Genomic DNA, 20,830 nt, shown 5'->3' on the forward strand with positions numbered 1-20,830 from the left:
CAGAAGAAAATAATGTAGTGAGATATTCACCAGTTGTTTTTGACAGCCTGTGGGAATGGACTTGTGTGTACTACATGCTATATCTGACATTTAAGATGAGGATGTTTTTCCCCCCATAGGCAGTATCAATAGTAATTTGTGTTGGCTTGCTTTGTTGTGGGCTCCGCCATTAAACGCCACCAGATAACTTATTTTCTTTATTTTGCCACATTTTGTAAATATTTAGGTTGTTCTTTCTCATTTCACATCTTGTCCTTGCTGATATTAAGGGATAAAAAGATTCTCTTCTGTGTAAAACATCAAACATATTCATATTTCAACCAACCGTCTCTTGTGTGTCCCTGTTCTTGTGTGTCTGAGCTTTTCTTTGCTAACAGGAGCCAACATTTTTCTGAAAAGTTGCCTTGTTAGCTATGTTCACAAACAGAAACTCACTGGGGTCAGTCACCTCTTCTGTTATCCATTATCAGCCAGTTATCCAAAACAAACTGCACAACACCTCTGTGTCTAGGTGAAGATGTGTTCATTTCTCACCAGAAGCTGTTGACCTGTTTGGTTGACTGATCCCCGTGAAACCCTGTTTCAGGATGCCACATGATTTAACACCTCAGATTTCCTCCTGTATGATTTATTGTGTGGTTTCAGTGATTGAAGAGATCAGAGTTACTGCAACTCAAGAAGAAATGTCTGCAGAAACATCAACTTTTTGGTGCTAACTTTTGAAACTATAACTTGGTCCAATCTAAATGAGATAAAAAACATTCATTTTGAAAACTTGTTTTATTGTTTTCATCCAGATGTCACTTGAGACCAACTCCAAAAGGAAGTCTGTTCCCACTGAGCCACAAGGTAAAATGATCAGTTTAATCACATTAGTGCACATGTTTATAGTCTTTGACAAAAGAAATGGTTTTGGTTTTTCCTCTGAGTTGGGGGAATATTTTTTTCTTTTACAAATCATCTCTCTGGATATTGTAGTTATATTTTGGCTGCTGTCAGGTGACATGAGGCTGAGAGAGAGTGAAGTACCCCCTGGTCATCACAGCTAAGAGGGAGTAAAAGGCGTTAACATCCAGCTTTATGTGATTAAAAATGAGCAACGTGCTAAACACAGACCTTTTCCCCATTTTTCTACTAAAAATCAAACATTTTCTAGTCTTAATCAAAAAGAAATCAAAATATAGTTTGATACACTAAATGAAATATGAAGTGAATTATATCCATATGTGATTGAATGTTTAAATGTGATGGAATTTCTGTGTGAACCATTACAAAAGACATAAATGATTTTAAAGCTTAAAGTTTGTGTTATATCATGTAAGTCAGATAGAGAGAGGATGATAAGGTGTGGGTGGACATTCGGTGATTAGATGTTAATAATGTGATTGGATGTCCCCGGGAAGGAACAGTTCAGAAGATCGGATGTAAGACGCTCACAAATCACAGCAGAGATGCTTGACCCAGTCCGACCTGTGAACCTGCAAACTGGTCGTATATTTTTGGCTTTCCTCTCTGCTCATTTTCCCTGTGTTAGATGGTTAATTCAGAAGGATTTTGGTTTACATCATGCTTCCACTGAATGCCCAGGGCATGCAGTTTTCTCAATAATCAATCAATATTTTATGTCTATAGCACATTTAAAAAGGACAGTGTCCATCAAAGTGCTTCACACAAGGTAGCAAAGCAGATTACAACAAAGGCAACAAAAACAGTTAAAAACAATTAAAAACAGTTACAGTTACAGTTACATAGCACAACTGCAGGCCAGGTGGAAGTCCAAACTAATTTGCTTCAAAAGCTAGATGGAACAGGTGAGTTTTTAAGCATGATGTAAACGATTGAATGGAATCTGACAACTCGGAACTCAACTCGGAGCGTGTGGATAAGTGCATCTTTGGGGTTGGTGTGGTCATCCTTTATCCAGCCTCTCCTCATCGAAGAGCTCAGAGTAGGTTAATTATACAAATAGAGTTTAGGTGATTTGATTATAGCTTTGTGATTATTACCATTCGATTATCTCTTTCTAAGCCGCATTAATTAAACTTCCTGCAATTAAAGTCTAAATTGTGGACATTCACTTTTTTAACATTTTGTGAGACACTAAAGGTAAAAGTCAGAGTATTATTCTGTGACAATGAAAGGACCCGACAACAGCAGCGTTGCAGTTTAACCTGTTTTTATTGGGTTTCCAACGTGCAGCTCTCCAGTTGCCATGCTCCTGCAGCATGCACACCACCCTCTCCTCCGGCCGGCAACATCTTCAACAGGGGACACATGATTGGATGATGGGGTCAGGTGTGTAAGTCAGCCTCCCCTGACACCACACCCTGAACCCACTGCTCCACCCTCCCCTGCAGCTGAGCCATAAACCACACCCCACACATATTCTTTATAGTGCAAATAGCTCTTAGAGGTTACTCTAGTGTTTTATATTATAACATATGATAACTTTCCCCAGAGGCCTGCTGTCCAGAACTCTGAAATCCACCCAGAAATTACAACGCTGTGATCAACAGGGGAACTGCAGTTAACAGGCTGATAGGATTCGACTCATGTTTGCTTATCTTATCAGTGTGAGCAGGGGAGACACCTCGCCCAGTACGTCCCCTCACCCACATCGGATCCATCTGAATTCAGCATTAACTACTGGGTAAGGCTCATAGGATCAGATGTTAGGACTTTTTAATCACAGAGCTGAAGCAGACTTCTTTTATAGGGGTTGTTGGCTCTGCAGATCGACACTCCTTTGACCAGTGTCCTGACAAAAAGTAGCTGGAGATGACTGCCGTCTACTAGCACTCACCTCTGCTACTTCATCTCATTAGACTAGGCCTTTTCACTCAGAGCAATAACTTACTGGGGAAAAGCCAAACCTGTATGTAAACATTCCTTTGAGCTGCTTCTCAGCGAGAGCAACTCCTCAGTGGACCACAGTCCAGCCCCTTTCCAGGAGACTGGTTTCAGAACCAGAGTTTAAGGTGCCACTTAGCCACATCTGGCAAGTATTTGTCAAAGTCACACATTAGTTCCTTTCCCACCAGAGAAGTGTCATTCCATGTCCCTGTAGCCAGTCACAGAAACTGGTCATAGACCACGAGGGCCTTCGCCCCTGACTGCTGCACAGGTCACAGAACATTAGTATCTCACATCTCAGTAATGAAGACAGGCTTAGATGTTACCAGGTTTAAAAGTGACTCATGTGGCAAAGTTTTCTTTTTATATTTCCATTTTCAATTTTATTTATATCTGTCACCTCAGGGTGCTTCATATTGTGAGGTAAAGGACAATAATACATTTTGTAATATAGATTTGTTTAGAGGCAGAAAAAAACACTGTTTTTTGTGATAAAGCAGTAGTATTGTGAGAGTTTTTGAGCTCTCCCACGTGGAAAAATTAAGTGCTATACATAAGTCGTGACGGTGACTTCATGGGGGTGGGAGCCAGCTCTCACTTTGTTGCTTCCACTCACTGTCAGCACCTGAGAGCTACATCACATTACTGAAATATAAACAGGAAAACAAAAGCAAATGATGCAAAAAAAATATACTTCATATACTTATTACAGTACTGGTTGCTGCCATAGCAATGAAGACACATGGTTGAGAGTGAGAGTGCTGTAAGGTCACATGATAGAGAGTGAAAGAAAGAAAAACTGAATAATGGAAGGTAACAACAAGCACGGGGGCAATAGGGCTGTACTACTGTAACCAGACTATGTACACTTACATTTTTAATGCTAGACAACTAGAGGCTACCCCTCTCTGAGTCTGTTAGACATCTCTTCCTGTTAAAAGGGAGCTCTTACTCCCCACTATTGCAGTGCATGCTCATATGACTGTTGGGTTTCTGTCTCTTATACTGTATGAGATTTGTGTTGAAACAGTTGAACATGACTGTTGTTGTGAGCTGATAAATGAAACTGAATTGAAATTTAATTAAGTACTATGCTGTTAGACATTTTTAGTCAATCTTTGGCTTTATTTGATAGCTATCAGCGAACAACAGATATAAAAATGATGTGTCAGCTCACATTCAGCTGTCAGCTCTCCACATGTGTCAGTTTATCAGTAAATCATTGTGTTTCATGTAGTAAGAAACGTCTTAACTTTTTAATCACTTAATCCTTTTGACTTTTTAGCCCGTCCGTCCGTCCGTCCGTCTGTCTGCTTCTGCTCATCCGGGGCCGGGTCACAGGTGCAGCAGCCTAAGCAGAGAAGCCCAGACCTACCTCGCCATGGCCACCTCCTCCAGCTTGTCCGGGGGAACACCAAGGTGTTCTCAGGCCAGCTGACAGATATAATCCCTCCAGTGTGTCCTGGGTCTGCCCCGGGGCCTCCTCCCGGTGGGACATGCCCAGAACACCTCACCGAGGAGGCGCCCAGGAGGCATCCTTGTCAGATGCCCGAACCATCTCAACTGGCTCCTTTTGATAATGTAAACAGAATTGGTCCTAGCACTGAACCATGTGGAACTCCATAATTAACCTCAATGTGTAAAGAGGACTCTCCATTTACATGAACAACTAAAGTCTGTTAGATAGATATGATACAAACCACTGCAGCACAGTACCTGTAATACCTACAGCGTGCTCTAATCGCTCTAATAGGATATTATGGTCGACAGTATCGAACGCTGCACTGAGGCCTAGCAGGACAAGCACAGAGATGAGTCCACTGTCAGAGGCCATAAGAAGATCATTTGTAACCTTCACTAAAGCTGTTTCTGTGCTGTGATGAGCTCTGAAACCTGACTGAAACTCTTCAAATAAGCCATTCCTCTGCAGATGATCTGTTAGCTGTTTGACAACTACTCTTTCAAGGATGTTTGATATGAAAGGAAGGTTGGAGATTGGCCTATAATTAGCCATTTCCTCTCCAGCTTACGAGTTATCTGCTTTAGGCTACGTGTTTGAGAATTATACCACGGAGTCAGGGACTTCGGATTTGAGACCTTAGTTTTCACTGGAGCTACAGTATCCAGAGTCGTACGTAGTGAGGAGGTAAAATTTTTAACAAGATAATCGACCTCTGTTGGAGTAGCGTTCAGATAGCTGCTCTGCTCTGTGTTGGTACAGGGCATTGAAGATGATAACAGTGGGTGGATTATATTCTTAAACTTAGTTACAGCACTTTCAGAAAGACATCTACTGTGATAAAGTCTGCTCTCCACTGCTGTGTAATCAATTATTGTAAATGTAAATGTTATCAGGAAATGATCAGACAGCAGAGGGTTTTCAGGAAACACTGTTAAATGTTCAGTTTCTATGCCATATGTTAAAACAAGATCTAGAGTGTGATTAAAGTGGTGGGTGGGTTCTTTTACATTTTGACAGAAGCCAGTTGAGTCTAATAACAGATTAAATGCCATGTTGAGGCTGTCATTTTTAGCATCTACATGGATGTTAAAATCACCCACAATAATTATTTTATCAGAGCTGAGCACTAAATCAGATAAAAAGTCTGAGAAATCAGAGAGAAACTCTGTGTAAGGCCCAGGTGGACGATAGATGATAACAAGTAAGACTGGTTTCTGAGTTTTACAGCTGGGGTGGACGAGGCTAAGCATCAGGCTTTCAAATGAATTAAAAGTCTGTCTGGGTCTTTGGTTGATTAATAGGCTGGTGTTGAGGCAAGAGTAAGGCAGAGTAAATCGATTTGTTGAACAATTATTAATTCATGTACTAACAGAGACTTGGAAGAGAGAGAGACCTAGTGTTTAGTAATCCACATTTCACTGTTTTACTCTTTGGTGCAGATGTGGATACTTTTTGTTCTTTCTTTGTGATTTTTTTTTATGTTTAAGTTGTTTCTCCTCAAAGGAGAGGCTGATGGCTGATGACAAAACACACAGACAAAACTAGGACAGATGGGACAGCTAGATGCAACAATGCATCTTAGGTGATGTGGAGTAACAGAAAATGCTAACTTTGGGGCTTTAAAATACTGAGTCAAGAAAGCATCATGGTGGCTTTATCTGTCTTTTATATTTTGTTTATACAGATACAGATCCAGCTTTTCACTGATAATGAGGACCGAGATAACTGCCAATATCCAGCAAAACTTTACATTTTTGTTGTCGTTTTAATTGAGAGATTACATCCATGTGAATGTAACTATGGGCAACCTATAGCCTTAACCATGTTTTCTTTTATTGCAACCATAGAGACAAGGGTCTGCAAACTGTGATAATGGGCTTACTTAAAGCCAAAAATGGGCTTTACTCAAACCCAACTGAGGAGCTTTTGTTCCTTCACCTATCAAAACTTTTCCATAACACGTCGGAAATGGTTTTGTTCTTTTGATTTCAACAGGAATTTTAAACACTGTATATATGGAGCATCTGCAGCCTCTCTGCCATAAACAAATAATGCATGATTGTTTAGGCTGGAAGATTTTAAATTATGGTGTGTTGTATTTTTCTGAGCCAGTTTCCTCCATGTAGACAGCCTATCTCACTCCTTTTGCAAAAGACAACATTAGTTTTCTTCTGGATTGGAGTTTTTTTAATTACATTTTTGTATTGCATATTAATTAAATTATATTTTGTGTCATTTTTCATGTATTCACTGGTTATAAAAACAAAATAAAAAAATTCAGACATATTCAGACTCTGTAGCTGGACAGAAAGTGTCTCATCTCAGCTGTCTTTTCAGGGCAGTGTTCACAAGCCTTTATCACCTCCAGTTAATCAATTCACTCCAGAGGAAACTCCAGACAAAAGACACCAATAGACAAGCATCTCTCTTTCTCCATCCATGCAGTTCTACATTAGCAGTACTGGCCTTCAAGTTGCCTTGGTTACGCAGGTTGTAATCGTGTCTGAGTCAGAAGCTAAAGTGAATGTCCCTGAAACTTGTAAAAGATATTTATCCGGAAGGAGAGCAGTGAAAAAAAATACAGGCAGAACTCGGCTCCAACACAAAACCTCTGAAGGCAAACAGAGGAGCAGAAAGAAGGCAAGGTCAGACCCTTCCCCCAACGCCCCCTTCCACCCCACCACCGAATATCCACCTCCACATGCTCATGATTTTTAAATAGACACACACACACACACACACACACACACACACACACACACACACACACACACACACACACACACACACACACACATGTGAGTTTGATTGTGCGGCTCTTTAAATCAGAAATGTAAACTGTTACATCGGTACATTGTTCTGATAATGAATTCACATGTTGCAAGTATATCACCAGAGATCTTTAGGGCCACTGGACATGAGCCCCAACTCATCACTTTTATCTCCAAGTAGAGACTTATCGATAAGTGAATGCTTGGAAGTGTCATTTAGAGCATATTTTTCCAACTCAGCCACAAGAGGTCAGGAGAGAATGCTGCTTTTCAAGTGCTCAGACTAAAGCCATTGTAATAAAATGTCTTACATTATGTGCAATGTGAAACATTTTTTATTACGCTCTCATTATGACGAGCACAGCGAATCCTTATTTAGAAGCACTAAAAGAGGAATAGTACTTCTATCTATCTGAGTTTCAGAATGATTGTACAACATACTGTTTATGGTGCTGGTTAATGTTCAGTTCAGTTCAATCAGGTTTTATTTATATAGCACCAAAGACTACAATAACACAGAGAAAGCAGAACAATTAGACGACCCCCTATGAGAAAGCACTTTGGTGACAGAGGAAAGGAAAAACCAGGATCAGGAAGGGGCGGCCATGGGCCATGACCAGCGGTGGCTGAGGGGAGAGAGACAGGACAAAAGTGATATTGTTTTCACCAGGGCCCTAACACCTTCCTCTGGTCCAGGAGGGATGTACAGCATTCCGGTAAGTTGCCAAAGGGAATACGCCAGGCTATGGTGAACTCTGGACCTTAGTCCACCAAACACCAAACCCGCACTCTGTGATGGCGAGGGACAGGTGACAAGTGAGTTGTGATGCTCGCGTGGAAGAGGAACACACCCAGTTGATTGTAAAAAAAGCCGTCGGGAAATTCTTTCCTTATCCATGATTGGTCGTACAAATTCCATAAAAATGGTCTCTCTTCCTAGATTTTTATATATTTGCCAGAATCTTCCTATTTATCTCACTTCCTCTTTCTCCAAGGAATTGGACTCGATTATCACTTCTTAGATATGGAACAACAAGAATCCTAGAATTTCGAAACTACATCTACACAAATCCAAATTGAAGAGAGATCTGAGTTTACCCATTTTCAAACATTATTACTGGGCTGCAAATCTATGAGCGTTGTCCTTCTGGCACCAGACGCCCCCAGATCTTAGTAATTCTAACACCCCCCTTTGGGTTAAAATGGAGGCTGACGTAGTAAGGGACTCCTCTTTAGAGGCCCTGCTTTTCTCAAGAGTGCGGGAGGCTGACAGTTTTAAGAAAGTTTTGTTCCAAAACAATCTGTGCGTATTTTAAACCAAATTAGAGGTTTCCTTGAGCTGCTAAACTCACATTCACATTTTTACCATTACCTGCAAATTAGGCATTTTGTGCAATCCAATATCAAGAATTATCAAGATATTCCAAATGAACACAACTTTTTAATGTGCCCCTGAGCCCTCCTTACTCCAAACATCTGATTTCTACAGTTGTACATTTGTTTGATGACAGTGTTGAGGCGCGGACTACGAGGATAAGAGATGCTTGGAGGGAGGAACTGGGTATAGAAATATCGGAATCAATGTGGGACAAGTGCTTATCAAAAATTCATTCCTGCTCTGTTAACAGCTGACATCAGTTAATACAATTTAAAGTTGTCCATCGGCTACATTACTCCAAGGCTCTACACAAAATTTGTTCTTCGACTTCCCCCATATGTGACAGATGTAAAATATCAGATAGCACTCTGGCTCATGCTTTTTGGCATTGTCCCTCATTGACTAATTTCTGGTCCAGAATATTTGATTGGTACTCTAAAGCTTATGGAATCTTCATCCCACCCAATCCAGAAATTGCAGTTTTTGGCTGCGTACGTTTCAGAACTATTGCTGCAACTACGCGGGTGCCAGTCGATCTTAAAATGATGGTTGCAAAAAGACTTATCCTAAAGGAATGGAAGTCTGCTGTTTCTTCCTCCTTCAATGTCTGGCTTAATGACATGCTATCAGTCATTCAAATGGAAAATATTCGACACCTACAAACTTCTACAGCAAATGTTTTCTCAAAATCCTGGACTCCATTTTTTAATTACCTTGGGAAAGCTCCCATTATATGAACATGTACCATGGTGCTGCGGTTTCTCTGTTTGTTACATATTCATGATATTTGATTTACTCTGGATACTGGTAGTTCTTATCATTACTGTGCTATTTCTCATCTTCTTGTCTGAGCACCTGAGCTGCATTTGTTTGTTGATGGGGTTTTCTGATTTGAAAAATTTAAATAAGATATTGCAAAAGGAAATGTTTTTCCATGTGCCTCACTATAATACCATGGCGGTGTATATGAGATATGACAAAACTCTGGAGCGAATAATGGCCTGAGTCGGGGGATCTGGGGGAACGTGTGCCGGTGGTGAGCGTCCTGCCCTGAATGTCAGCTGGTGAACCACCAGGCCATTCCTAAAGTGCCCACTACCTTCCACTGAGGTTTCGTTGGAGAACATTTGCATGGAAATCATTGGGCCATTTCACCACAGTGCAAAGGTGTGACACAGGACCCACACACACACACACGGGTTATTCTTAGTGTCTTTTTATTTTGAAAATAATCTGCGGTTTTTTGGCACCCGCCTCGGACGCAGCCACTCCGTCTCTCTGCCAGCATCCTCTGCTCCATCTCACTGTGGGCACACAAAAAGACATCTCCCTCATTAACGCAGTCCCGTACACCTGTTGCCTCCCCGCCTCCGTGCCGCCCAGAGAGCTCACTGTGTCACCCCTCCTCTGTAGCAGGCCAGCAAACCACGCCCCCGCCACAGCTTCCCCACCGCCCGACTGAGGCCGGGGCCACACCCGGCCGAGCCTACTCCCCCCCCCCACAAGCGGGAGAGGAAATCAGCCACGACCATCTGTGTACCTGGCCTGTGGACCACCTTGAACTTAAATGGCTGCAAAGCCAGATACCAGCGGGTGATCCGGGCGTTTGCATCCTTCATGTGGTGGAGCCACTGCAGCGGGGCGTGGTCCGAACAGAGAGTGAATGGGCGCCCCAGGAGGTAGTAACAAAGGGAGTCGACCGCCCACCGGATCGCCAGGCACTCCTTCTCGACTGTGCTGTAGCGCGTCTCTCGATCCGTAAGTTTTCGACTGATGAAGAGAATGGGGCGGTTGCCCCCCCCCCCACCTGCTAGGACAAAACGACCCCCAGCCCTCTGTTCGAGGCGTCCGTCTGCAAAAATAAACGGGAGAGAGAAGTTAGATGTGAACAGCAGCGGCTCCCCACAGAGAGCCGTTTTTACCTGCACAAACGCCGCCTGGCACTGCTCCGACCACCGGACCAGATCTGGAGCACCTTTTCGGGTGAGATCGGTCAAGGGGCTAGTCAGTAGGGGTGCAACGATACACAAAATTCACGGTTCGGTTCGATACTTTGGTGTCACGGTTCGATATTTTTTCGATACAAAAAAATGTTCATGCCTTTTTAATTTGTCATTTATTAAAATTTTAAAAATATATTTTAACTCAAAAGTACAGTTTTTAAATTTAATGTTGCTGAAACAACAAAATAATAAATCTATCTGATCGAGAAATCACTCATCTTTGGAAAAAGAGAGTTTATTACAGAGAAATGGCTCTTTCCAAAATAAAAGCTATACTATACACTTCTTCTGGGGTATATTCTCAGCAGCATATTAAACATATCAGGTCCCCATAAGGAGAATCATGTGCTAACGGCTGTCTAAATGACTCGGGTAAAGTCTGTAGCATGCCTGCTTGTTGTTTTTGTCTGCTTCCACTTGTCTTTGCACTAGTATGATGTCGGCGTAAATGTGCAGTCATATTCATTGTGTTCCCACTAGTGCTGTCAGCGTTAATCTCGTTGAAATGACGTTAACGCCGCAACACGGCAAATCTCCGTTAACGAGCTACCGCGGATCGCCCCGTGCGTGGGGCTGGACGGCATCAACACGTTAACAAGCTAACTGCGCTAACGCACTAGTTCCCACCAATGTAATTGAGCATTGCGTGGCACATCCAACATACTGTTTTACTTTTGTCCATGACGCGCTTACCTTCAGGGTCATACTTCACATGAAGACCAAAATAGTTCCAAACGCCAGATCTGAATTAGGGTGAGGGAGGTTCAATTTGCCATGTTGCAACGAGCAACTTCTGTCTGGCTAGCTTGTGCTGCGCTCAGTGGATCTGCACTCGACAGTGCAGCCTAGGCGGATAAGTCGAACGCAGATGCACTGAGCTCTCAAGACAGACAGCATCGTCAGAAGAAAAGTTGATAAAATAAATTAAAAATTTTGTATTGTTCGATACACATGCGTACCGAACCGAAAGCACTGTATCGAACGGTTCAATATCGATACGAGTATCGTTGCACCCCTACTAGTCAGGTCCGCAAACCCAGGAACCGCCTCACCTCCTTTTTGGTCTTGGGGCGCGGGCAGGACGCGATAGCCGCGGTCTTCTCCACTTGCGGGCGCACCTGCCCGCCCCCCAAGTGGTACCCCAGATACTGTACCTCCCTCCGTCCAACAGCACACTTCTTCGGGTTGGCCTTGAGCCCCGCCTGCCTCAGGGACCCCAGGACCGCGGCCACCCGCTGCACATGCTCCGCCCAGGTGCCGCTGTAGATGATCACGTCATCCAAGTAGGCAGCAGCATACGCAGCGTGCGGACGCAGCACCCGGTCCATGAGGCGTTGAAAGGTGGCTGGGGCACCGAACAACCCGAACGGAAGTGTGACAAATTGGTACAACCCGTACGGAGTGGAGAAGGCTGTTTTTTCCTTGGACTCTGCAGACAAGGGAATCTGCCAGTAGCCCTTGGTCAAATCCAGTGTTGTAAAGAAACGAGCAGTGCCCAACCGGTCCAGGAGTTCGTCGACCCGGGGCATCGGATATGCATCAAACCGTGACACCTCATTCACCTTGCGGTAGTCCACACAGAACCCATCCTTAGACCCATCCTTCTTCACTACAAGAACTATGGGGCTACACCAAGCACTGTGCGACTCTTCTATTATACCCAGCCTCAGCATCTCATTCAATTCTCGCTGAACAATTTGTCTTTTATGTTCCGGCAGCCTGTAGGGCCGTGAACGCACCGTCACGCCAGGCTGCGTTTCAACATGATGCTCTATGAGAGCTGTACGGCTGGGCAGGGGGGAAAACACATCAGCAAAGCGCTGTTGCAAGGCAGCAACATTCGTTCTCTGGGCCTGTGTGAGATGGTCGTCACAATGGAGGGAGGCGGGAATGGTCAAGTTTGGCACCTCCAGCCCCAACTCATCTCGATCCTTAACCAGGCTTACCAGAGCGGCGGTTTCCGCCTCACTCCACACTTTGAGGAGGTTGAGGTGGTAAATCTGTGCTGCCCCTCCCCTGTCCGTCCGGGCAACTTCATAATCAACATCCCCCACCCGCCGTGTGACCACGAAGGGCCCTTGCCAATTGGCGAGCAATTTAGAGCTGGAGGAAGGGAGCAATACAAGCACTTTGTCTCCCGGTGAAAATTGCCTGAGCCTAGCCCCTCTGTTGTACAGGCTCTGCTGATGTTGCTGGGCCTGGAGCAAATTCTCCCGTGATAACTTCCCACGCCTGTGCAGTTTTGCTCTCAGGTCCAGAACGTATTGAATTTCATTCTTGGCGGGGCTCGACCCTTCCTCCCAGTTTTCTTTAATCAGGTCGAGCACCCCCCGCGGCCATCTACCGTACAGTAATTCAAAGGGAGAAAATCCCATGGAGGCCTGGGGTACCTTCCGCACTGCAAACAACAGAGGGTCTAGCCAGCGATCCCAATTTCGTTCATCCTCGCGAATAAACTTACGAATCATGGACTTTAAAAGTCTTATTCAGCCTCTCTACCAGCCCGTCAGTCTGAGGGTGGTAGACACTGGTCCGAATAGATTTAATGCCCAGTAATTCGTACAGTTCCCGCAATGTGCGCGACATGAACGACGTGCCCTGGTCGGTCAGTATTTCTTTTGGAATACCGACTCGGGAGATGACCTGAAACAGTGCCTGCGCCATGCTCTTTGCTGAAATGGTGCGCAGCGGCACTGCTTCCGGGTATCACGTTGCGTAATCCACCAAGACCAACACAAAGCGATAGCCACGTGCACTCCGGTGAAATGGCCTGATGAGATCCATGCCAATGCGTTCAAACGGGATCTCCATCAGTGGTAATGGGCGCAACGGCGCTTTTGGCTTGGGCGGCTGGTTAACCAGCTGGCATTCTGGGCACGACGCACACCAGCGGCGCACATCGGCCCAAATGCCCGGCCAATAGAATCGGGCCATTATGAGCTCCAGAGTTTTCTCACAACCCAAATGCCCTGCCATGGGGTTCGAATGAGCCGCCTGGAAAATTGTTTCCCGGCGGCTTTGTGGCACCAACAACCGGGTGCGGATCTCATTAGTGTGAGTGTTGCGGCTCACTCGATAAAGCCGATCGTTCCGCAATTGGAAATGAGGGTAAGTCCGCGCAGCATCAGGGCATCCCCGCGTACTGCCCCAATAAGCTGTGGAACCCTGGCCAATCCGTGCCCAAAATTAGGGGATGCGACAGGCGCGGGCTAACCGCCGCCTTAACTCTATGTGTTTTACCCCTGAATTTCAGCAACAGCGACACAACCGGGTACTTGTGAATATCCCCATGCACACATTTCACCTCCACCCACTCTGCTTCCAACAATGCCCTGGGGCGAACCAAGTTTTGGTGAACCAGGGTCTGCGTACAGCCCGTGTCCACCAAAGCGTGGCGTATACCCCCTCGACACCTTACCGGTATGCGGTATGTCCCTCACGGACCGGGAGCAGGTGCTGGAGCCCCAGCGATGCGGAACACCTGACCGACCTCCATTAGCGGGCAGTCCTGGTGCAGATGTCCCGGCCGTCCGCACTTCCAGCAATCTGGTCCCGGCATTTGTGCGGCTCCCCGTGGCTCCGGGCTGGTGTCGGGTCTATCAGCGTTTGCGGCCGGGAGCAGCGCTGCGAATGGATTCCTCGGGCTCCAAGCACCAGCTCTCTCCATCCCACCAACCACGCCTCCCCTCCTTCTAACAGCAGGTGGCGGCGGCGGCGGCCGCTCCGAGGCCCCTCCCCTCGGCCGCGACGCTTGAGGAGCCGGCAGCGGTCCCGCCGCCAGGTGATCTTCCGCCAGTGTCACAGCAGTGGTCAGGTCCAGCGGCCGGTGAGAGCGCACCCAGCGAGCCGTAGCTTCCGGCAGGCCCTCCACAAACTGCTCCAACACCACCAGGTTCATCAATCGTGCCTCCTCCTCCGTCGGACCCGGACGCAACCATCTCGCCACCGCGTCATCCAGCTGACGAGCCCAAGCGAACGGCCGCTCCGCCTCCGACATCCGGCTCGCTCGAAACCGCCGCCGGTAGTCCTCCGGGGTGAGCCCAAGCCGATCCAGCACCACCCGGCAGACATCCGCATATACAGTCCGGGATGCCGGGGGCAGACTGAGGGCCGCCGTCTGCGTGTCCCCGGACAGCAGCGGCAGCAGCCTGGGAGCCCACTCCTCTTCAGGCCACCGGCAGGCAAGCGCCGTGGCCTGGAACATCTCCAGAAACGTCAGGGGATCCTCCCCATCACCCATCCGGTGCAGCGTCACAGACAGCGGGGGGAGGCGGGGGCGGCGCGGCCGGACCCCCCAGCAACTGTTGCATCGCCGCCGTCTGCTGAGCCACTTGCTGGCGAAGCAAAGCCAGCTGCTGGTCCTGGGCCGCCGCCTGGCGCACGGACATAGCAGCCAGATCCTGCATCATCTGCCCCAGAATCTGCAACGGCTGGACAAGCGGCTGGGCAGCAGCCTGGGGGGCAGCCTGGGGGGCAGGCTGGGCGGCGGGCGGGCCAGCGGGGTGAGCAGCAGGCTGATCCGGCGGGGGGCCTGACATGACAGGACATACCAGGGTTTCGGCACCACTTGTGACACAGGACCCACACACACACGGGTTATGCTTAGTGTCTTTTTATTTTGAAAATAATCTGCGGTTTTTGGCACCCGCCTTGGACGCAGCCACTCCGTCTCTCTACCAGCATCCTCTGCTCCATCTCACTGTGGGCACACAAAAAGACATCTCCCTCATTAACGCAGTCCCGTACACCTGTTGCCTCCCCGCCTCCGTGCCGCCCAGAGAGCTCACTGTGTCACCCCTCCTCTGCAGCAGGCCAGCAAACCACACCTCCGCCACAAAAGGGAAATAATTTTTTGTTATTTCTGGTGGTTTATGCAATGAAATATTCCCAAGCAGTGCCGCTGAGCACCATCTGTTGTTCACACTGTGGGAGGTGCCCCAGGCCTCCAAGGGATTGTCTCCCTTTGAGTTACTGTTCAGCAGGAAGCTGCAAGGGGTGTTGCACCTAATTAAGAAGACTGGGAGGAAGGTCCAAGGACAGCTGGGATCATCTGTGATGGAGATTAGACAGGGCAGAGAAAAAATTGTCCTGTTGGTGCTCAGAAAATAACCTTAAAAGAAAAGAAGCCATAATGGTCTTCAGGAGGCACAAACTTAAGCTACTCACACACACACACACACGGACTCTAGTCAGACCAAGTCTTTTTCTTTGCACTACTTCCAAGCACTTTGCAACTTTTTCTCTAATGTCTTACCTTTCTATTTAAAAATCATCTCTGTTTTTGTATATCCCTTTTGATTCTATATATTTCTCCTGTGTGCTATTCATTCCTGAGGTATTCACTGAACACATTTGTACTGCTAGACGCTCATGGAGTGCAGTCAGCTTCTTCAGCTGGTGTGAATCATGCTGGGGGCCTGGTGCTGCCCAACTCTTCATACTGGAGACCCTTTCTTGGATGTCTGTTACTGTGATGTTTTATGGAGTGGTGATCTGCGGCAATGCTCACTAGCCACTGAACAGTGCCGTTATGGGTTGCGTCCTTTTCCCATATGCTCTTCCAGTATTGCTTTGTCTCCAGCCTCGGTGGTGCTGTTCTCATCTTGTTCTCCTGCCCCTGAGAGTACACCTTGGATGGTTCTGTGGAGAACAAGAAAGAAATTGTCAGAATGGGTAAAACACTAACTACTGGTAGAAGCAGTTGCTTGGGGCTGTAAGAACAGAAGAAGAAGAAGAAGTGTAGTCGGATGGATCACCGCAGATCACGCCCCACCACACCCATTAAATGGCAACACATTTATAAAGAAAATGCATTTGAACAGCATAGTTGAGTATTTGTGTCCACTTGTCAGGTCTTTTCTGCCAGTGCTGAAAAGCTCATTCTGCCACTGGTGCTTTGTATTAGGTAGCCAAGGTGCTGCTAATCAGGTAACTGATTGGTGCATGATTAGCAGTATCTGTAAGCATGGACTCTGCTACAACGGTCAGTTGGTCTCAGCTCCAAACATGCCACATTTGACTGATCTGGGCCTGTGCCACAGGACAATTTCAAGCTGGTGTTCTTCAAACCAGCTTGATGTAGGAGTATTTTTGTATTTTTGTGAGGACCACGGGAGGCAAAAACTGTGCTTAACTGAGGGCGTGCTGTTTATTAAGGTTGATTTATAGAAAACAGGGAAAAACCAAAATAACAAAACCCAAACCTTGAAATAATTAAACTGGGAAAAACTAAATAAATAAATGCAAAACCCGAAACACAAGAACACCTTGGAAACCAAGGAAGGATTCACAAGAGAAACACAGCTGCACCGACCAAGGCGAAACTGATGCAACATATACACACATGAGGGAGATCAGGGAAGTGGAAACACGTGGGGAAACAGCTGGGACCAATTAGGTGCGACGACACAGAGGGAAGCAAAACTGAACACACTGAACATGGGACGCAAGACTGTCAAAATAAAACAGGAAACACGGAGACATAGACCTAAGACACACGGGCTTAACACAGCAATAGGGATGAACAAACAGAGGCAAAAGATGAGACATAAGGTGACGAACAGGGGAAGACACGTAAGGGAAACAGTGACAGGACGTAGACACAAAGGGGGAGAGGGAGAGGGGGAGAGACACAGAGAGACAGGTCACACTGGCGACACAGGAGTGAGACAAACACGCAAGAGAAACCTCACAGAGAATAAACCACAGCGTGAGTAAACCACGTTAATCCACTGGACTGAGATCTGGGGAATTTGGAGGCCAAACCAACACCTCAAACTTGCTGTTTGTCCTCAAACCATTCCTAAATCATTTTTGCTTTGCGGCAGGGTGCACTATCCCGTTGAAAGAGAAAACCTGGCTAGCTATTTAATGTAAAAGAAAATGTGATTTATCAGACTAGGCCACCTTCTTTCGTTGCTGTGCTCCAGCTCACAGACCCATTGTGGACAGAAATCAGCATGGGCACACTGACTGGTCTGTGGCCATGCAGCACCATACAAACTGTGATGAACTGTGTATTCTGACACTTTTCTATTATAACCAGCATTAAATTTTTCTCCCAATTTAGGCTACAGTAGCTCGTCTGTTTGATTAGACCACAGGTGGAAGCCTTCGCTCCCCACATGCATCAGTAATCCTTGGCAGCTCATGGACCAGTCACTGGTTCATCTCTGTTTCTTCCTTGGACAAGTTTGATAGATACAAACAGACTGAAGACTGAGAATAAGCCACAAAAGCTGTAGTTTTGGAGATGTTGTGACCCACTGTTTTAGCAATTTGGCCCTTGTCAAACTCACTCAAATCCTTACGCTCACCCATTTTTCCTGCTTCCATCACATTAATGTTGAGGACAAAATGTTCTGTTGCTCCCTGTAACACACGAGGACCTGCCAAGACTCAGAAGCTCGCATTTTGCTTTTTATTTCATTCACCAGGTCTCTGTGGCTCTTCACTGTGCGCTTCAGCACGTTGCAGTGCTCTCTGCTCCAGCAGCTCTCTCGTCCTCTCCGCCCCAGCAGCAACTGAATTAGGGAAGGTATGATTAGATGATGCTCGCCGGCTGCGAAAACCAGTCTGGTCTTCAGCAACAGTTTTCTCAAAGTTTTTCTTTGTTTATAGATTTGCAGTTTTTGGTTCAAGTCATCATCAGTTTGTACAGGGGAGGGCAGGAAATAGGTAAAACAGTCATTGTCTAGTGACATGTGGAAACCACGGTGGAGGCGCTGCCAGTGGTATTGGGGAGCTTGTCAAAAATAATGGAATTATGAACACAGAAAAGTAATGTTGGACTTTGATCCATTATGCAATACCATCTGGGAAGCACCTGATTGGCAATAGCTTAATTTTTTAGTCTGAAAATGATCCCAAACACAATGTCAATAGATTTAAACCATACATGTACAGAAGAACACACAGCAGGAGACAGAGAATGGCCTCCCCAGAACCAGGACCGCATTTTGATTGAAGCAGAATGAGATCATCTCGTGACAGAGAATAGAACAAAAGGCAGCCAACAGTACTGTCATTCAAGAAGCTCAGAGAACTATTTCTTAAGACTGCTTAAAGAAATTATAAGAAAGCTTGCCTAAAAGAGTTCATGCTGTGTTGAAGAATAAAGCTCATTAGAATTCTGCAAGCTTTGTTTTTTCCTTTGTTTTAATGTATGTACTACAAGTCAAAGGTTTGGACACAGCTTCTTATTCAATGGTTTTTCTTTATTTTCATGACTGTTTACATTGTAGATTCTTATTAAAGGCGTCAAAATTATGAATGAACACATGTGGAACTTTGCTATAAACAAAAAAAGTGTGAAATAACTCAAAACATGTTTGATATTTCAGATCCTTTGCTTTGATTCCTGCTTTGCTCACTCTTGGCCTTCTCTCCATGAGCTTCATGAGGTCGTCTCCTGAAATGGTTTCCAACAGTCTTGAAGGAGTTCCCAGAGATGCTGAGCACTTGTTGGTCCTTTGCCTTCACTCTGCGCTCCGTGTCATCCCAAACCATCTCCACTGGGTTTAGGTCTGGTGACTGTGGAGGCCAGGCCTCCATCACTCTCCTTCTTGGTCAGACAGCCGTGACACAGCCTGGAGGTGTGTTTGGGGTCATTGTGCTGTTGAAGAATAAATGATGGTCCAACTAAATGCAAACCAGATTGGATGGCGTCTCACAGCAGGATGCTGTGGTAGCCATGATGGTTCAGTGTGCCTTCAGTTTTGAATAAATCCCCAACTGTATCCCTGCAATGCAACCCCCACACCATCACACCTCCTCCTCCATGCTTCATGGTGGGAACCATGCATGTAGAGACCATCTGTTCACCTTTTCTCCTCTGAATAGCTGATGTAGAGACGTGTCTGCTACTGGAGCGCTGTGCGGCATCTATCTGGGCTCTAATCTGAGCTGCTGTTAACTTGTGATTTCTGAGGCTGGTGACTCGGATGAATGTGTCCTCAGCAGCAGAGGTGACTCTGGGTCTTCCTTTCCTGGGGTGTCCTCATGTGAGACCGTTTCGGTGTAGCACTTCTAGTGGGAAGAAATGCAGTTTTTGCGACTGCACTCGGGGACACAATCAAAGTTTTCCAGACTGACTGACCTTCAGTTCTTAAAGTAATGATGGGCTGTTGTTTCTCTTTACTTAGCTGATTGGTTCTTGCCATAATATGAATTCTAACAGTTGTCAAATAGGTCTGTCAGCTGTGTACCAACCTGACTGCTGCACAACACGACTGATGGTCCCAACCCCATCAAGAAGGCAACAAATGAACCCTGACAGGCACACCTGTGAGGTGAAACCATTTCAGGTGACGACATCATGAAGCTCACTGAGAGAAGGCCGAGGGTTTGCAGCGCTGTCAACAAAGCAAAGGGCGGCTACTTTGAGGAATCTGTGATATAAAACATATTTAGAGTTTTTACCAGTTTTTTTTGCTACATAATTCCATATATCTTGCTTCATATATTTGATGTCTTCAGTTTGTATCTTCAATGTATTAAGTAGTACAAATAAAGAAAGACATACATTAAATAAGGAGGTGTGCCTAAACATTTGACTGGTAGTGTGTATATATATCTATAACTTAAACTAACATTTGAAACAGTAGTAGTGTGATGGGCCGAGTTGAAAAAGCAGGAGTCACAGGAATTAATAGAAAAATAGAGTTGCCATTTATTTAACCCAAAAATTATATTTACAAAAGTAATAAATTTGAGCTCATAAAAGAAACAAAACTAAACTCAGGCAAAAACTGCAAACTTAACAAACAAAATGACTGCCCAAACAAACATGACTGACCTAAACATGAATTGACACACAGGGGTTTATATAATGGCTGATCAGACCACTATGACACACGAGGGGGTAACTAAACAAAACACAGTCCTAAACAAACAATGAAGTACAGTCTGGTTTGTTAACAAACCAAAGATCAAAGAAGAAAATCAAAACTACTAAACCTTAAACTCAATATTTAACTAAGTACAAATACTGTTTTTTAATTAAAGAAAACACACATTCTCCCCTTCAGCAGGAAGTGGTGGTGCGGTCCAGTTATCTCTCTTCGTATTTAAGGGCTTCAAACCCTGGCCACCACTTTTTGTCTGGCAACTCCCAGGGATCATGGCAGGTAAGAGGAAAGAAAAACAAAGGTTAGTCAAAAATCAAAGTAATGAACTGGTATGCATACAAAAGTAAACTAAATGTGCACGCTTACAAATAGAACAAATGTATCCAAACCAAACAATAAACTTATTGGAAACTAAAGTGTGTTACTGTGTTGAAATGAAAAAATACATAGGAGTTACCGACTTTTAGAGTGTGGCCATGGGTTTGGCCATCACAAGTAGCCAATTTAAAAAAAAA

Source organism: Pelmatolapia mariae, linkage group LG20, assembly GCF_036321145.2.
Source record: "Pelmatolapia mariae isolate MD_Pm_ZW linkage group LG20, Pm_UMD_F_2, whole genome shotgun sequence".
NCBI lineage: Eukaryota > Metazoa > Chordata > Actinopteri > Cichliformes > Cichlidae > Pelmatolapia > Pelmatolapia mariae.